A 19,590-nucleotide genomic window follows, 5' to 3' on the forward strand; every position below is an offset into this window, starting at 1 on the left:
CATTTTGTAAGCCCCTTTGGGGCAGTGGGCCACCCCAAGAATCAGCCATAGTTAGAGCTCGGGTGGCCCACATCAAAGGAAACAGTGTGGATGAACGTCTACCATTGAAACCCTTTTCTGGGTCACAAAAGTTTTGGGAGCATTATGAAATTTGTTTTTCCTATTCATTTAGGTCCGTGTGACCTTATCAACGGATTAGATGGAAGTAAACGTTAGGGTGAGCCCCACGTGGGACCCACACTGATGTATGTGTTTAATTCACACCATCCATGGCTGTGGACGGTGGGAACCACCATGATGTATGTTTTGGACGCACACCATCTAGCTGTGGACCACCGTGATGTATGGGTTTTATCCTCACTGTCCATTACTTAGACGGTGGGACATACCCCATGTGCAGGCTACACCTTGATGTGTGCATTCGTCCAGGCCGTCCAGGGCTTGGGCATTAATTTAATATTATATATTTATATATTATATACATATATTATGTATATCTGTGGGTCCCACCTACTTCATCTACACTGTCTATCTATGGGACCCACCCGTTTGATTGGCTAGGTTATCTCACACCAGTTATATAGCTATTGTTTTAACGCTGCTGAGTTCTGTGGGTCCCATCTGTTATATCTATGTCGTTCATCCCTATGGGACCTATAATGATGCATGTGTCGCATCCAAACCGTCCACCATTTGGCAAGCTTGTCTTAAGGCTTAAGGCTAAAAATAAGACAGATCTAGGATTAGGTGGACCACACTATGGAAATCAGTGGGTTTAACCGTCCACCATTAAAACCCCTTTCAGGTCATCGTGACCTTATGATCAGATTGGATGGGAAATAAATGTTATCGTGGGCCTTAGGAATTCTAATGGAGGAAATCACTTTCACCGCTTATCTTTGGGTATGGCCCATTTGATATGCATGGGGCCCAATTGATGTGGCCCAATTTAATGTGATGTATGAGGCCCGTTCGTTGAGGCCCACCTTAACATATATGGGGCCCATTTGATGAGGCCCGATGTAGTGTATTTGGACCCCAAGGGTTGAGACCCATTGTGATATATTTGGGGCCCATGGGTTAGGCCCATCATGATGTATAAAGGCCTATGGGTTGAGGTGGCCCATTTGATATATCTGAGGCTTATGGGTCGAGGCCCAATGAGACGTATATAGGTCCATTACAATGTGTGACTCCCCATGGTTTATGTAATGATGTTTTATGGCAGGCCATGGCTTGGGAGCAATGTTGGTTTGACATCCACATTGTAAGATTAATGTTGGTTAAATGTCCGCATTATAACTCTCCCTAGGGCCCATTGATAGGCCCATACTTATTGTGTGTAGGCCATCAAGGCCCATCTTTGTTGTGAGGATAGTTCATCACCATATAAGATACTTAGTATAACTCCATGATTCATGCCCATACGCATCATATGCATGCCTGATATGAGGAATGTTTGATCATAGCATACGCCATTGGGCAGACTATTTACGGGACTACTTATGAGACGGAGTGCCCACATTATCACACCATATGTGCAAGATTGTTGCATGACTGAATAGTGTGACTTATGCATCTCGCATATATGTGACTTGATCATTATAAGTCCTAGCGACATCAGGGTCGTGGCCTCCACAGACACATCATGGATGGCCAGATAGGACACCAAAATTTCTTGGTTCTAGCACTGTGGGCACGTAGGATGTCCTTGGGTGAAAATCTCAGAACCTCCTTGGTACCAGGAGATGCTCCAACATCTAGACCGAGTGGAATATGAGCGTCGGTGCTTATACCATGAGGTCGTATCTCCTACTGTGTCGTGGTCGGTTGGAAGGGGGTGTGGCCTTATCCGCCTGAGTGAGGGGGCTATAAGCTAGGCTGAGTATGACCAGCTCGTAAATGGGTCCGCTATCGACGAGCCGAGTAGGTATTGACAGACTACTGGCTAGGCGGATAGTGAGGTCTCTTCCACTCACTGGGCTGTACAGTTAGGGAGGAGGCAGTCGGTGTGGAGTGTAATAGACCTCGGTGATTTCTCAGAGAGCAACCGTACTGATATGTGGACTTATTGAGTAGGAATTACATATCCATTCATTCATTCATTCACTATCCACTCAGGCTAGTGGTGCGTAACTATTTGCTATGTGTACCTTCGCATGGCTAGGATTTCGGTTGGGCATGCAACTAACCTGACATCAGGAGTTTACCACATTAAGTTTGACTATCCAAATTTAAGTATGGGACTGGTTTGGATAGAAGTCTCTTGTGGTGGACCCCATAGCCTGCGATACTACGTACTATTATCCCGACTTCACATTCCAGCATGGTCATTTCATTCGCACTGCATATTACATTGCATCCGCAGTACTTAGCATTTTGGGTTACTATGTTTTTACACTTATATGGCCTAGATGAGGTTGATGGTATTCGTGGCTCGTCAGGATTTGTATATTGCATTGCATCCTCAGTATCTGTTATATCTTATTATGTGTTGCATCGCATAGCCTTAGTACAGATGATAGCACTCATGGACTTACTAGTATATTTCCACTTACTCTGATATCGCATGATTCATGATCTTGTCAGTATTTTCGCTTATTCCGATGATGTATGATTTATGGGCTTTATAGTATACTTGACACTTATCTTGGGCACACACTTTTACTACCCTCTAAGCTTTTGTAAGCTTATACACGATAGATGCGTGCAGGTGGTGTTAGGTTACAGTAGCGTTGAGCTTGGAGTGTGCAGCAGTCCTCTGGAGCTTTGATTTCGATATATGTATTTCCCTTTCAACATTGTATTCAAATGATTATATTAGTGGATATGTGATGATAATGTTGCCTTTATGATTTGATTATGCTTATGGTTATGCTCCATTATAAAAAAATCATACTGAAAATCCTCTTTGTAGGATCCCAGGATCGGAATCTGGCAAATGGGTGCTGGAAGCCGAGAATGGGGCACTATGGAGGCTGTTGGCGCCGGATTCAGTGATCGAAAATTTTGTGAGCCCAGTTTCCGAGTTTGGGGTGTGACAGTCCCTAAACCTCTGAGGCCAGGACACACCTTAACGTCTAGACCGAGTGGATACATGAGCTCCCGAGTGCTGGATACCAGTAGGTCATGGCTCTCACTGTGTTATGGTTGGTTAGGAGGGGGTGTGGCCTTATCCACCTAAGTGAGGAGTCTGTAAGCTAGGCTGAGGTTGACCAGCTCCTAAATGAGTCCGCTATCGACAAGTCGGGTAGGCATTAGTATACTATTGGCATGCGGGTAGTGAGGTCTTTTCCACTTGTTGGGCAGCACAGCCAGCAGGGGCGACAGCCAACTTGGAGTGTACTTGACCTCGGTGATGATCCAGAGATGTACGGTATTAATATGTGGACTTATTGAGTAGGAGTTACATACTCATTCATTCATTCATTCACTATCTACTCGGGCTAGTGGTGCGCAACTAATTGTTGTGTACCTTCGTAATGGCAAGGATTTCGGTTAGGGAACCTGAGATCAGGAGTCTACTACATTGAGTCTGGCTATCCAAATTTAGGTATGGGACTGGTTTGGATAAAAGTTCCTTGTGATGGACCCCATAGCCTGTGATACTACGTACTATTATCCCGACTTCACACTACGACTTGGTCATTTCATTCGTACCACATACCGCATATTGCATTACATCCGCGGCATATGAGATTTTGGGTTGTTATGTTTTTACATTTATATGAGGCTGATGGTATTCTTAGCTCTTCTGAATTACATATTATATTGCATTCTTGATATTTGATATTTGGTTAATTATGTTTCCGCATTTTATAGCTGACTTACATTACTTTCTCAGTATATAACATTGGTTTGCTATATCTATTCATCGCATATCTTGGATGAGGTTGATGATATTTTATGGACGTATCAGTATTTTTACTTACTTTGGTTTTGTATGGTTCGTCGACTTACCAGTATTTCCGTTTATTCTGATATTACATTTTGAGCATGCATATACTTCTCATACACTTACACCACCTTCTAAGCTTTCTATAAACTTACGCACGATAGATGCGTGCAAGTGACATTAGGATGTAGCCGAGCTAAGGCAGAAGCATGCGGTTGAGCTTCTGGAGTTTTCTTTGATATCTATATTTTGTATTTCCCTTTCAGTATTGTACTCAAATGATTATAATAGTGGATATGTGGTGATGATGTTGTTCTTGTGGTTTGGGTATACTTGTGGTTATGCTTCTTACGAGACAAATTCATGTTGAAAATTCTCCTTGTAGGATCCAAGGATCGAAATCTGGCGTATGGGAGTTGGGAGCTAAGAATGGGGTACTACGGAGGCTGTCGGCACCGAATTCGGCGATCGAAAATTTTGTAAGACCGGTTTTCAAGTTTGGGGTGTGACAAAATCAACCTGAGCTAGCTTGATTTGATTTTAATCTTAAGAAAGGAGAAAACACAAATCCTTTCTTAAAGTAAGATTGGAATAAAGATCTCAAAATCAAATAACAAAAAGCTAATTAAAGAGAATATTAAATGAGCACACTATAGCTTAAAAAATTACAAACTTATCTCTCAGAGTGGTGTCTTGATTTCACTTTAATAAATGAATAAACTCTGAAATTTGTGCTCTATTTATAGGTGAAAATACTGTTCACTTGACTGCTCTAAGGATCAATTCGACTAGTCGAAGGACTAACAAAATTTTAAATTTTCTTGCGCGATAAGATAAGGCTGTTACTTGACTGGTCGAGTGGCCTGCTCGACTGGTCGAGTGGGACCAGAAAAGCTTATTGGACTTTGAGTCGAGCCTACACGATTGGTCGAGTAGTCTCCAGGATTGGTCGAGAGTTTAACAGAAAATTCTAAAAATTAGCAACAAACCTTGGACTGGTCGAGCCAGTACTTGGACTAGTCGAACAAGGTCTAAGACTAGTTGAGAAAATGACCTATAAACATCTGAAATGACCCACGAAAAATATGCAATGAATATGACACAACCTAAGGTCAATCTAGGGTCATCTAAAACTGTTTATGAGTTGGAACAAATGAAACATCATTCATTTTCGAATGTTGATATCTTGCAATACTTGAAGCTTGAGTTCGATCACTTGAACTTGTGCTAGAGATATGCTTGAGTTCTTGAGTCTTTAGCGTACAGCAATTGAACTTCAAACTTAAACTTGAGTTCTTAAATCTGATCTTGAAACTATAAACTTCAACACTCTTCGCTTCAACTTGAAGATGTAGGCAAGTTCGATGAAAATCCAGAGAACTTTGAAATGTACGAACCTGATCACTTTAACTCAATCATGATACAAATCCTAAATGGTTTGGCACAACAAAATTTGACAACACAACGGGTGTTGGATTTACACAATAGCATTTACAATCTCCCCCTTTGTCAAATTTGTGACAAAACCAAAAGAATCATGCACCATAAAGAATCATGCACCAGTTATATAAACACAATAAAGATAAGAGAAGTAAAGGAAATAAGATAGCAAATAGCATTAGCATGATAATCAAAATATAAACAAAAGGCACAATAGCATGTCCACATACTAAAAAGTAAAAGTATGTCCCAACACATAAAGAGTAGAAAGTATTAATACATGTCTAGAAATAAATGAACAGCTAATCAGATCCAGATGAAGGAGCAAGAATAAAAGGATCTATCTGATGCAGTCCCTTGTTAATGAGCGTAAGATATTTGTACATGTATTTAAATTGATTTTCTTAGGACACATGCATACCCTCTACCTTCTCCTTAAGGGATCACAAACACTCATCAAAGTCAGAAGGCTGAAAGTCAGGATCAGCTGCAGAGTCTGACTAAATCTCATCAAATATGCCATCCATATTGACGTCATCTGAAGGCAAAACATCCTCCTCTTCAGTTGCTTTAGCAGCTCCTCCAGCACCCACATCAACTTGGCTAAGGGCCAACCTCAAATTCATCTTATTTATGTTCGAATTGTTGAAGGGAAGATGGTTAATGAGAGCTTTTCCAACAGGTATAGCCACATGACTATGGGTGGCTAAGACAGTCATAAGATAGGCAAATGGAATATCACTATGACCTGGATGGAGATGAAACTGAATCATGATGTAACAGATAAGAGATGGAAGACATACAGAAACACCAATAACAATAGAGTGAAGGATGTGAGCCATGAAAGTAATGAGCTCAGTCTTGTTACCAAACCTAAGATAGACATTAGAGATGAAAATTTGATGGAGAATCCTATATCTGGGTAACATAAACTTAAAATTGAGCACATTCCCGAAACTCCATTCCGCATTCATGTTGCATAACACTCTAGTGAGCATTCTTTTCTCAGACTCAGAAGGTTCTGTTATAAGAGTAAAAATGGGAATACCATCATCATTAACTGGAAGATCCATCAATCTAGACATTAAGTGATGGTCCACATTAATAGGACCTTCTCTGGTTGTAATTGTAAAAGTTAGATTCTCAGAAGAAAAGTCAGTTATGCAAGCAAACATGTCCTGCGTAATGGAATGGTATGCCGGACCACCCCAATTTAAAATGTTATCCCATCCTACAGTTTGAAGGAGAGGAATAATGTCAAATGATTCCAAGTGATTAGAGTTGACCATCCATTCAACAATCACGTTGTGAAGACGTATATCCCACACATACTCGAGGTCTTCTTCGGATGACCAAAGATGGCGCACCGTGATTGGAGCAGAACGAGAAGAAGAAGGACCACGAGAACCTTTCTTCTTATTTCTACTATCCATTGCATAAGAAAGACAAGGAATACAAGCAATGCAAAAAAGGAATGGTATGCCGGACCGCCCCAATTTAAAATGTTATCCCATCCTATAGTTTGAAGGAGAGGAATAATGCCAAATAGTTCCAAGTGATTAGAGTTGACCGTCCATTCAACAATCACGTTGCGAAGATGTATATCCCACACATACTCGAGGTCTTCTTCAGATGACCAAAGATGACGCACCGTGATTGGAGTAGAATGAGAAGAAGAAGGACCACAAGAACCTTTCTTCTTATTTCTACTATCCATTGCATAAGAAAGACAAGGAATACAAGCAATGCAAAAAAAGAAAGAAGGGTTTCAAGGAAATTAAATTTTTAGCTAGAAAACCCAACAAACCACCATAAACCTTGAAATAAACTACAGAAACAAGGAAATGGAAGAGCAAAGAACTCAAATCTATAAGGAAATCGAAAAAAGATGCACTAACCTTGAAGGAATCAAAGGTGGGTTCGACCGATCGTGGTAGGGCTGGTTGGGGAAGATGAAATAAATGAAGAAAAATTATTTTTTGCACAATAAAAAACCTCAAACCCGAGTGGCTCGACTGGTCGAGTACATACTTAATCGGTCGTGCCACGATTGGTCGAGTGTGTACTCGACTAGTCGTACACCACAAAAATTCATCAAATTTTCATTATTTTTGAAATTTAAATTTTTGTAAAAATAAAAAAAATAAAAACATGCAATATATTACAAATAAACACAAACATTTTAGTTCATATTTACATACCCATATCCAATTTCAACTTAACAAACCTGTTTCTATCAAATAGTTTCGTAAATATGTTTGCAAGTTGATTTTCAGTTTGAATATAATCCACAAAAATAATCTTATCTTCTTCTAATTCACGAATATAATGATATTTAATCTTAATATGCTTAGTTCATGAATGCTGAATTGGATTTTTAGAAATGTTAATTGTGCTAGAATTGCCACAATATAATACCATAGAATCTTGCACAAATCCGTAATCACTTAACATCCTTTTCATCCACACAAGCTGGGTGCATACATTATTAGGTGCAATATACTTAGACTCAGCTATGGAAAGTGATACGAAACTCTGTTTCTTACTATGCCATGAAACCAGACAGTTCCCGACATAAAAACATCCACCGCTGGTAGACTTGCAGTCATCAATATTACCAGACTAATCAGTATCCAAATAATCGGCTAATTGAACATTAAGATCATAAAGATACCAAAGGCCAAGTTTGGTCGAACTTGTGACATATCTCAAAATGCGCTTTACAACAATCAGGGGGGACTCTTTAGGGTCTGATTGATATTTAGCATAGATTCCAAGGCTGAATGCAATATCAAGTCGGCTCGCAGTTAAATATAATAAGCTACCTATCATACTGCGAAACAACTTAAGATCTATACTTTTACCTGTCGAATCCTTAGAGAGTTTAAGTGTTGTACTCATAAGAGTATCAAAATTTTTACCACTCTCGAATCCAAACTTTTTAACCAAATTTAGAGCGTATTTGGTTTGAGAGATAAAGAACCGATCAGGAAGCTGTTTGACTTGCAAACCTAAGAAATAGTTTAGTTCTCCAACCATGCTTATTTCAAATTTGGACTTCATTAAATCTGCAAACTCAATAGTCATGATAGAATAAGTAGATCCATAGATAATGTCATCAACATATATCTGTACTATCAGTATGTGAGCATTGTGTTTCTTTACAAAAAGTGTCTTATCAACACTCCCCATTATAAATTAGCAAAAACTTAGTCAATTTCTCGTACCATGCCCTGGGAGCTTGTTTCAATCCATAGAGTGCCTTTTTCAGGCGATAAACATGATCAAAATATTTAGGGTCTTCAAAACCAGTAGGTTGTTTTACATATACTTCTTCATGTAGATCACCATTTAAAAAAGCACTCTTAACATCCATTTGGTAAATTTTAAACTTTTCATAACAAGCAATGGATATAAACAGTTTGATAGATTCAAGACAAGCTACTGGGGCAAAGGTTTCATCATAATTGATGCCTTCTAATTGAATGTACCCTTGTACAACCAGTCTAGCTTTGTTTCTTATAATATTACCAAGCTCATCAGACTTATTTTTAAAGATCCATTTGATTCCAATAATGTGTTTATCATTAGGTCTAGGAACTAAGTACCATACATCATTCCTTACGAATTGATTAAGTTCATCTTGCATAGCTATAATCCAGTTTTCAATAGTAAGAGCTTCTTTTACATTGGCCGGTTCAATCTGAAATGTGAAGCACACATAATTACATATATTTTTTAATTGTCTACGAGTGTGCACACTAGTGAGAGAATTCTCAAGAATTTGATCAGTTGGATGGTCTTTAACTGACTACAGTTCAGGGTCATTTTGACTAGATGAAGAGTCTGGTTTATCAAATAAAGAGACTTCATCATCTTCTGAACTTGAGATAAGTGTATTCAAGTGATCATATATAACCACATTAATGGATTCTTGAATAACATTGGTCCTCTTGTTGAGAACATGATACACTCGACTATTTAGCGCATATCCTAGGAAAATACCCTCGTCACTCTTAGTGTCGGATTTTTCTAGATTTTCTCGATCACACAAAATGTAGCATTTGCTGCCAAAAACTCGAAAGTATTTAACAGTAGGCTTCTTATTGAACCATAGTTCATATGCAGTCTTATTATTAGACTTAATTTCTAGTATAAATATGGTTAGTGATATAACACGCCGTGTTCACAGCTTCAGCCCAAAGATTTTTAGAAAGTTTCATACTATTTAAGTACCTGATTTTTTCTTTCAATAACACCATTTTGTTGAGGTGTCTTGGGTGCAGAAAACTCATGTGATATTCCATGATCGCTACAGAACTTCTGAAAACTACTATTATTGAATTTGGAACCATGATGACTATGGATTTTGGTGACATGTGATTCTTTCTCAGTTTCGATACGCTTGAGTACCCTTTTTACTTCATCGAGAGTTTCAAATTTCTCTCTCATGAAAACTTCCCATGTATACCTAGTAAAATCATCTACTATGGCCAATATATATTTCTTACCACCTTGACTCTCTGTTCTAGTCAGTCCAACGAGATCCATGTGAAGAAGTTTAAGGGGTGTGGATGTGGCACTGGAGTTCACTTTCTTATGAGCACTCCTAGTTTGTTTTCCAAGCTAACATTCGCCACAAACTTTATCCAATTTCTTAATCTTGGGTAGACCTCTTATTACTTCACTTTTGCTCAGTCTATAAAGATTACGGTAGTGTACATGTCCTAGGTGTTTATGCCATAGTTCAGTCTCATCGGTTTTAACCATGTAACAGAATAATTTAGATGAGCTTGAATCATTGACTATATAGCAATTCTCAGAAGTTCTACGACCAGTTAATATCAAAGAACCATTCTTACTAGAAATTTCACACCCTAGGTTGGTGAATTTTACACTATGTTTATTATCATAGATTTGAGAAATGCTTAAGAGATTATGCTTAAGGCCCTCTACAAGCAACACATTCTCAAATGGAGGAAGATTAAAGAGTTGAACCGTACTTTGGCCAATAATCTTGCAGCTACTACCATCACTAAATGTGACTGAGCCATCAGTGATATCTTGAAGATTGATGAACAAGTCTTTATCACCTGTCATGTGTCTAGAGCAACCACTGTCTAGGTACCACTTTAATTGACTTAAAGCCTTGAAAGTGGTGTGAGCAACTAAACAAGCAACCTTAGGAACCCATTTCAATTCTGTTTTGGGTTTTAGAATATAATTGATCTTTCTATGCTTGTACTTATTGTATATTCTACCATTCAAGTTAGATTTTAGAAGCTCCTTAAGTAGATCCACAATTTTCTCAACTAAGGGGTTATGATTCTGATTTCTATAGTTGATATGGTTATTTTTAGGTTTCATAGCCTGAACAGTTTTAGGATTTTTAAAACTATTTTGATTCTGACTTTTTCCTTTTGATCTCCTTTAACAAATTTAGGAGGAGTAGTTTTATATTTAGAAGAGCTATTTTTATCATAGCCCAGACTAGATCGATCGCCACATTTCCTTGATCCGGATAGTAGTCTTTCTAGTTTAGGATCACCCTGGGCATACCTCCAAGTATCCTTCAAACTCAAGAGAGAAGAGGCTTCTAGTTTCAGTTTTTCATTTTTAGATTTTAGGTTTTCAATTTGGGAAGTTTTGAAATCTAAATCACACTTAGCTTTTTCAAAACAATCTGAAAAATGTGATTTTTCTAAGACTATATTATCATAATTTTCTTTTAATTTTAAAAACTTTTTTTTTTGAAGTTTTAATTTTACAACTATCTTACAACTTTCCCTGTATAGGGCATCATAGGCATCTTGTAAATCTTCATCATTTTCAGGATCACTTTCAGATTTTCTTCACTAGTTGAATCACAACTATCTGAGAAAGTGAATTTAGCAAGAGTCATTAAGGCTTTGACCTCATTAGTAGACTCGGGTTCAGAATCATCTAACTCAGAAGAGGCTTCAGAGCTAGACGATTCATCCCACGTGGCTAATAAGCCTTTCTTTTTAAATTTGTCCCTCTTTAGACATTTGTTTGCTAAATGACTGTATTCATGACAATTGAAACATTGGCTGTCTTTAATAGATTTTCAAATTTTAGATCTAGTTCTTTTCTTTTTTGAAGGTTTTTGAAAATCTACCCTCTTTTTACTTTTAAAAATCTTATAAAACTTCTTGGCTAATAATGTTATATCATCTTCAAAGTTTTTAAAATCAAAATTACTAACATTTTCATGAGAAGTATTTTTAGAAGACTTAAAGGTGATGGACTTACCTTTAGGAGCTTTAAAGTTTAACTTGTAGGTTTGTAAAGAACTAACCAGTTCTTCAACCCCCATATTATCCGTATCACGAAGTTCCTGAATGGTATTGACCTTTGAATTGAACCTTTCAGGCAATGAGCGTAGTATCTTTGTACAGACTTTGCTTTCTAGGATACTATCACCAAGACCCCACATTGAGTTGACTATGTCATTTAACTTAGTATAGAAGTCCATGAAATTTCACTTTCTTCCATACGTATTTCCTCAAATTGAGTGGTGAGGATTTGAAGTTTAGATTTCTTGACAATAGTCGTACCCTCATGTGTCATTTTTAGAATGTTCTAAGCTTGCTTTGCAGAATCACAGGATATAATTCTTTTAAATTCATCCGGTGATAGTGTGCAAGTAATTGCATTTAAAGCCTTTGTATTGGCACTACTCTCATTTTTCTGAAGTGTGGTCCAAGAAAAATAAGGTTTAACCTTCATAGATTTGGTTCCATTAGTGCCTAGAACTTCAGTGGTAGGAGGGGTCCATCTAGTCACTATGGCTTGCCACACGCTCTCATCTATAGACCTTAAAAAGATCCTCATTCTGGCTTTCCAATAGCCATAATTGGAGTCATTAAAAGGTGAAGGCCAGGTGATTAAGAGGCTATCAAAAATTGATATCTTATAAGCTCAGATCGATTAGCTTAGGAATTGAATTTTAAAAAAAAGTTATTAGTCTTTGATACCACTTAAAAAGGTTGAGCAATACGTCCTAGAGGAAGGGGGGGTGAATAGGACTATGCCAAATTAAAAAATAAATGCAGATTTTAAAGAATGAAAATACAATTAAATAATAAAGAAGCATAAGTAAATAACAACCTCAAAAATATTAGTCTTGAGAGGTTGATACAAACTTAGTTCTAAGGACAACGTAACACCAAAAACCAAAGGCTTATGGAAGGACAACCTTACTAAAATGTATGTAAGTATCAAAAACCAAAACCAATAAAGAGGTAAAGGAAATAGCAAATAAAATAAACTAAGTTATTACAACATTCTCACAAGTGTATAAAATAAATTACACCATTCACCACAAATGCTTAAAGAAAATTACAACATTCACACACATAGGCACATTCAACCATCCACTATAACACCATGAATTATAGTGGTTCGCTTGTGTTTACACCAACTATTACAAAACAGCCACACAACTACTCCACTCCTAATATGTGGTCCCTCAGGATATTAGCGTTCACTATGAAAAAGGTTTTTCAAGGTTCACCTTAAAACTTTCACAATTGTGTCTTTGATTGGGCTTACACAATTCCAAAAACCCCACACTCTGAGATTTTCTGGATCACCTTAGACAAAATCAAATAGAGATTTTCTAGCACAACCTCAAAAACCAAAAAGAGATATACAAAATGTAAATATACTTATTTGGAAATTCTCCTTTGAAGAAGCCCGGTAGAACCAATCCGATGTAGACGAAGATGCTTAATGTCCAGTCTCACAGATGAAAAGGTTCTCTTTCTAAATGATTTTTAAATTAAATCAACCTAGGATAGGTTGATTTGATTTTGATCTCAAGAAAGGGAAAAACGCAAATCCCTTCTTAAAGTAAGATTGGAATAAAGATCTCAAAATCAAATAACAAAAACTAATTAAAGAGAATATTAAATGAGCACAATATAGTTTAAAAATATTACAAACTTATCTCTCAGAGTGGTGTCTTGATTTCGCTTTAATGAATGAATAAACTCTGAAATTCGTGCTCTATTTATAGGTAAAAATATTGTTCACTCGACTGGTCTAAGGGTTGGTTCGACTAGTTAAAGGACCAACAAAATTTTAAAATTTCTAATGCGATAAGATAAGGCCGTTACTTGACTAGTCGAGTGGCCTACTCGACTGTTCGAGTGGGACCAAAAAGCTTGCTAGACTTTGAGTTGAGCCTGCACGACTGGTTGAGCATTGTTCATTTGACCAGTCGAACAATCTCCAGGACTGGTCGAGAGTCCAACAGAAAATTCTGAAAATTAGCAACAAACTTTGGACTGGTAGAGAAAACTCTTAGACTGGTCGAGCCAGTACTTGGACTAGTCGAACAAGGTCTAAGACTAGTCGAGAAAATGACCTATAAACATCTGAAATGACCCATGAAAAATATGCAATAAATATGACATAACCTAAGGTCAATCTAGGGTCATCCAAACATGCTTGTGAGTTGGAACAAATAAAACATCATTCGTTTCCGAATCTTGATATCTTGAGATACTTGAAGCTTGAGTTCGATCATTTGAACTTGTACTTGAGATATGCTTGAGTTCTTGAGTCTTTAACGTATAACAGTTGAACTTCAAACTTGAACTTGAGCTCTTAGATCTGATCTTGAACCTATGAACTTCAACACACTTCACTTCAACTTGAAGATGTAGGCAAGTTCGATGAAGATCCAGAGAACTTTGAAATGTACAAACCTGATCACTTCAACTCAATGAATGATACAAATACTAAATGGTTTGGCATAACAAAATTTGACAATACAACGGGTACTAGATTTACACAATAGCATTTACAGAGTGCATGTTTGGTTAGGGCGGAACGGCTTACCATTCCATAGCACAAGGAATGTACGCTTCCATTTGTGACGTGTATCTTGAGGATCTTACATTTACGATTAAATTCATGGAAGGAACCTTTACAGTAAATCGATATACTATTTCGGCAATGACTGAGATTGCCAATGCGAAAGATGCAATTCTTATTGCAAATCTAACTGATAAAATGACTAATTCCGAGCGGCAAGTAATTACATGTAAATTGTGTAACTTTAATGCCGAATGGAAGTCGGCAATGCCCTTCCAGTTAACCAAATGTTTCCTAAATATCATGTTCTTCATAGGATTTTCACTTCTAATCTCTATCCTAGGTCAGGGAATAAGTCTAAACTTACTCCCTTTATGACTTGTGCTCTTCATTCTGTAGTGTCTAGTATTCAATTCTGTCTTCCTTCATTAATATGTTACATCATTATTCAATTCTGTTTGCATCCTGATCATGGATCGATTCCGTTTGCTTATCTCATGACTTGCATTGCTTTATATTGTAATGTTACCATTCTAACGTCTAAGGCACCATAATCTGTACTACCATTTAACAATACCAACCTAAATAAGATGAATCTGAAGCCTCTTCCTTACCAAATTGAAGAAGAGGAGGAAGCACAGGCTCCTGCTGATACAACTATGAAAGATATTTTTGTTGACCTAGATGAGTCTGATGATCGAGAAGATCCAGACTATCAACATTCTCAAGTAGATGGTCGTCTTAAATCTTTGGAGGAGAAGGTCGAGGCACTGCAGGTCTCACAGGACAATGAGTTTTAAACCCAAAAATCTAAAATGAAGTACAAGAAGAAGTACTTCCATCGCATCAGCCGAAGTTTGAATCAACTTGACCCTTTTATGCCTGCTCCTTCATCATCTAGATCTGATTGAGATCTTATCTTTTAAGTACTTTTTATTTCAATGAGGTAAACTTAAACTTAACTACTTGCTTGGATGATTTCTTAATACTCTCTCTTAACCACTTTAATATTATTTCCCTGACATTTCTACTTTCATATGCTGATTTTTATTCTCTTCTTATTACATATGCTCACCTTTTCTTCTATCAAGTTTAATTGCTGATACTTTACTTACCTATCTATCTTATTTGATTGGTATCTACTTCTTCCTTTGTCAACTTGTGACAAAAAGGGGGAAAGTTAGTTAATATTTGGAATGCATATTACTTTTATATGGAGAATGAGAATGATGGGCATGAATAATGATGGGCATGAATGCATGAATTCTTAATTAGGCTATATATGCTATGGAATGTGTTTTATGTTATGAATGATATAGGGGAAGTACTAATTGAGGGGGAGTAGAAAATATTTTGAAATCTTCAACAATTTTCTACAACATGAGTATAAGAGTACAAAGCTTCATTCTTATAATTGTAACATTATGTGTTTTGCCACGAAATTGACAAAGGGGGAGATTGTAAGTGCTATAATGTTTAAAGCACACTTTGTTGTCAAATTTTGTCTAGTCAAAACATATTATCAAGTGATCTTCAAGTATGGGTAAAGATCAAGATTCAAGTCAAGTCCAAGTTCTAGTAGAAGATCAAGCTCAAGTTCGAATAGAAGATCAAGCTAGAAAGACAACATGAAGTCAAGATCAAATGATGTTCAAGTAGAAGATCAAGCTCCATAAAGAATTTCAAGCCTTTTATCTACTTCAAGATAAAGAAGTTCAGTCATTTCAGGTATTATAAATGTTGAGGATCAAATATTACATATTATCCCCCATTTATTACTTGGTTTTATGAACATGATAATGTTTTATGTTCTATTTTAATCATGTTTGTATTGCAAAGTGAATTTAGGAGCTTAGATTGAAAAGGATGTTAAAAGCATGGATTTAACGCTCATGAATCACCAAAGCTAGGGATGGATCTTATGAGACTAAGAATGAAGAATTCACATGCCAAAGATTCAAGAAAACCAAGTGAGGAATGAAGAGCATTGAAGACTTGAAGTGAAGAAAAGGAACCCTATAAATCTGCCTCCTTTGACTAGTTGAAGAATCCTCGACTCTAACTCTAGCAACAAAATCCTCTAATTTTCCGTCATCCTTGACCACTCGAAGGAAACCCTCAACATGTCTAAGGTTATGCGAACAACACACGAACTGCGTAAATTTGAGGCAGTTTCCGGATTTTTCCAACTTGGTGTGAGAGTTGGATTTGCAAAACTATAAATAGGGGTCCCTAGGATGTTCTTAGGCATCTTCTAAGGTTTGAAGAGTAGAGCAAAAGTGTGGAGAAGCCGTCGCCAAGAGTTTTTCTTCTTTTTCCTTAGTTATTTTTACGATTTTCTTAAGAAATTTTAGTTCAATCATGTCTATAGTTGTCCAAACCTCTTAGCTAGGGCTAAGGGGTAAAGCTTGTAGCACGATGGGATGTTTTTATTACTTTGATTCATGTTTATGTTGAACTCTCTTTGATTCTAGTTTAATTATAAGGAATATTTTCAGTTTTTAATGGTTTGTTGTGACAAATTACAATAGATCTGTGATAGCTTTGAATATCGTTCTTTCCTATTTTGAGATCGATGGATTGGTAAATCCTGTTGTTTGTCATCGTTTCATGGGCATGGTTAGGTGACGGAATCCCTTCCAATCTTCCCTATTCTCCTTTTTTGATAACTAGATTCATGAGAAGTTCAGAGATCTTACCATCTCTTCTTCCAACTGGATAAGATAGGACTTTGATTCCAGTTGTGTCCTTAAATCAAGCATAGTATCACCCTAACTGCTACAAGTGGATCTTTGGAAACCCTAGTTCCCAACTTTAAATTTACAAGTTGTAATTACTTAATCACAATTACTCTCTCAATTACTTCAGAATTAGGTTCACATCTTTTTCTAGTTCTAGTTCTAGTTACTTTCAGAATATACACAAGATTAGTTCCTATGGATTCGACCTCAGTCTCACCGAGATTATTACTACATCGCAACCCTACACTTGGGGTTGTGAACAAGTTTTTCGCGCTGTTGCGAGAGACTAACGGTTACATTTTTCTGAGATTAGCTAGTTTTGGAATTAGGTTAAGATTAGGATTTTTCTGTTTTATTTTAGAAACTAACTTAGCGTCCTAATTCTAGGTTTAGAAATTTTCTTAATTTGATTTTAGAAACTAACTCTTTCTCTTTTTATAAACTAGTTTACTTTCATAATTTGTTTTTAGAAACTAACCCATCTTTTTATTTTTGTTTTCAGAAACTTTCTAATTTTAGAATTTCTGTTTTAGAAACTGACTTGTTTTGTTTTGTTCTACAGGATTTTAATTTAGGAACTTCTAATTTGGTAACTTCTTTCAATTCTCTCCCTTTCTATTTCTAGATTTCTATTTCCTTCTTTCTTTTAGGTTTAGGTTAGGTTCTGAAATTGAGTACTAAGAGTGTTTCATGCCCAAGTGGGTTCGTGACAATACTCGATGTCTCTTAAGTGAAGGAGGATTGATTTAGGGGTTATCTATCCATCATAAGATTAGACAACACTCGATATTCACAGAGCTAATTGAAGTTATGGCTACCAATCAACCGATCAATCAACCGGGAAGACAACCTCAACCTCGAGTTAAGGAAGTCCAGGATGAGAATGAGGTGCATCAAACACCCCGCCTCATACTTTGCAAGACTATTTACAACCGGTGGGTGTGAGCACGCCCTCATGCATGATTTTTTCAAAAAATACTGGACATATGGATATTAAGTCAGGGATAATCCAACTCCTTCCAAAATTTCATGGACTTGAATATGAAAGTCCATATCTACACTTGAAAGAGTTTGACGAGATTATAGCTACTTTATATTTTCCTAACGTGTCTAAAGACACGGTCAGACTGATACTCTTTCCATTTTCTTTGAAAAAGAAAGCTAAGATATGGTTGCATTCACTACGTCCTCGATCTATTGGCACATGGAATGACATGATAAGGGAGTTCATAAAAAAAAAATTCCACATCATAAAACGAACATCCTCAGAAAGTCAATCATGAACTTCGCCCAAAAGGAGGATGAAACATTCTTCCAATGTTGGGAGTGGTTCAAGGATCTCGTCAGTTCATGCCCACAACACAGTTTTGAAACGTGGTGCATTACTCACTTTTTCTATGATTATCTGACATCTTCCATGCGCCAATTGGTTGAGACAATATGCAATGGGGAATTCATGAATAAAAATGTCGATGATGTGTGAGACTACTTGGACAGACTTGCTGAAAACACACAATCATAAGACATCTCCCCAAAATCAAGCACCACTTCTAGGCCCACTCAATCAAAGGAGAGGGGCAGATTATACCTTCTGAAATAGGATGATGATATCAATGCTAAAGTGTCTAATCTCATAAGGAAATTCGAGGTCATAGAACTAAAAAAGGATAAGGTTAAGGAAAGTGTTTGCGGTATTTGTGTTTGCAACATTCACACAATTGAAAATTGTCAAACAATACCTCCGTTTTAAGTGGTACTAAATGAGCAATCTAATGCCGTAAATAATTACCAAAGACCTTTCAATAGACCTACCTCCAATACATACAATCCTAGTTGGAGAAATCATCAAAACTTCAGTTGGAGGAATGGACAAACTGCTACCCCTTAAGGTTTCTTTAATCAAATTTCAAATCAAGGGAAACCTCAAGAGCATTCGGTGTTAAAACATCTTCAAAATTAAGAGCTATTCAATCAGGGGATGCTATAAGCCTTCTAAGACCTTATAAAAGCCATATAAGGGCTTGACACAAGGAATATGATTGGGAATAAGGGAAGCCTTCCAGCTCAACCTCTTCCCAATCCAAAATCACAATATGAAGTTAGCGACCCAAGCTCTTTAAATCAGATGGAGTAAGCTATATCTATCACCACTCTTAGGAGTGGGAAGACCATTAACAAAACCATTCCAGTTAGGGTTAAAATGCCTAAGGACCCGAAAAAGGACAACAATAATAGATCTAGCACTACTCCACAAGAATTAGAACTGGATCTTCAAGGCAAGCCGATTGCCCCATTTCCCCAATGGTTAATAGCACCAAAACCTCTCTCTAACTCTCGGGACATTTTAGATGTAATGCCCCATGTTTTCAGGACCCGAATATATAACCCATTTCCCAAAAACCTGAGTGTTAACCTATAGAGAGCCAAAGTCTACATTTTTTTTGACTTTCAGAGTTTATTCATTCAAAGTTAGCAGTTAGCATAGTATGGACAAATCAAACGTAAAGGAAATTGCATTATCATTTAGATACACAAGAAGCTTCCCATAATGATTTATACAAGCCAATATCTCAACATTTACAATTACAAGATATACATACATGAGAAATAACAAAAGTATATAAATGTAAGCCGCAAGACCGCACAACTCCTCTTAGCAATACAGCCATG

The 19,590-nt window shown here is 37.0% G+C and overlaps 1 non-coding gene across 1 annotated transcript; it reads right to left on the reverse strand.

The window, feature by feature from the left end:
* Positions 1 to 18,181: 18,181 nt before the first annotated feature.
* On the reverse strand, positions 18,182 to 18,288 carry LOC131234156 (small nucleolar RNA R71). Its single transcript, XR_009165564.1, has one exon. It is a non-coding gene; the product is annotated as a small nucleolar RNA R71 (small nucleolar RNA).
* Positions 18,289 to 19,590: the final 1,302 nt, after the last annotated feature.

The sequence above is a fragment of the Magnolia sinica genome, chromosome 18 (assembly GCF_029962835.1).
Source record: "Magnolia sinica isolate HGM2019 chromosome 18, MsV1, whole genome shotgun sequence".
Taxonomy (NCBI): domain Eukaryota; kingdom Viridiplantae; phylum Streptophyta; class Magnoliopsida; order Magnoliales; family Magnoliaceae; genus Magnolia; species Magnolia sinica.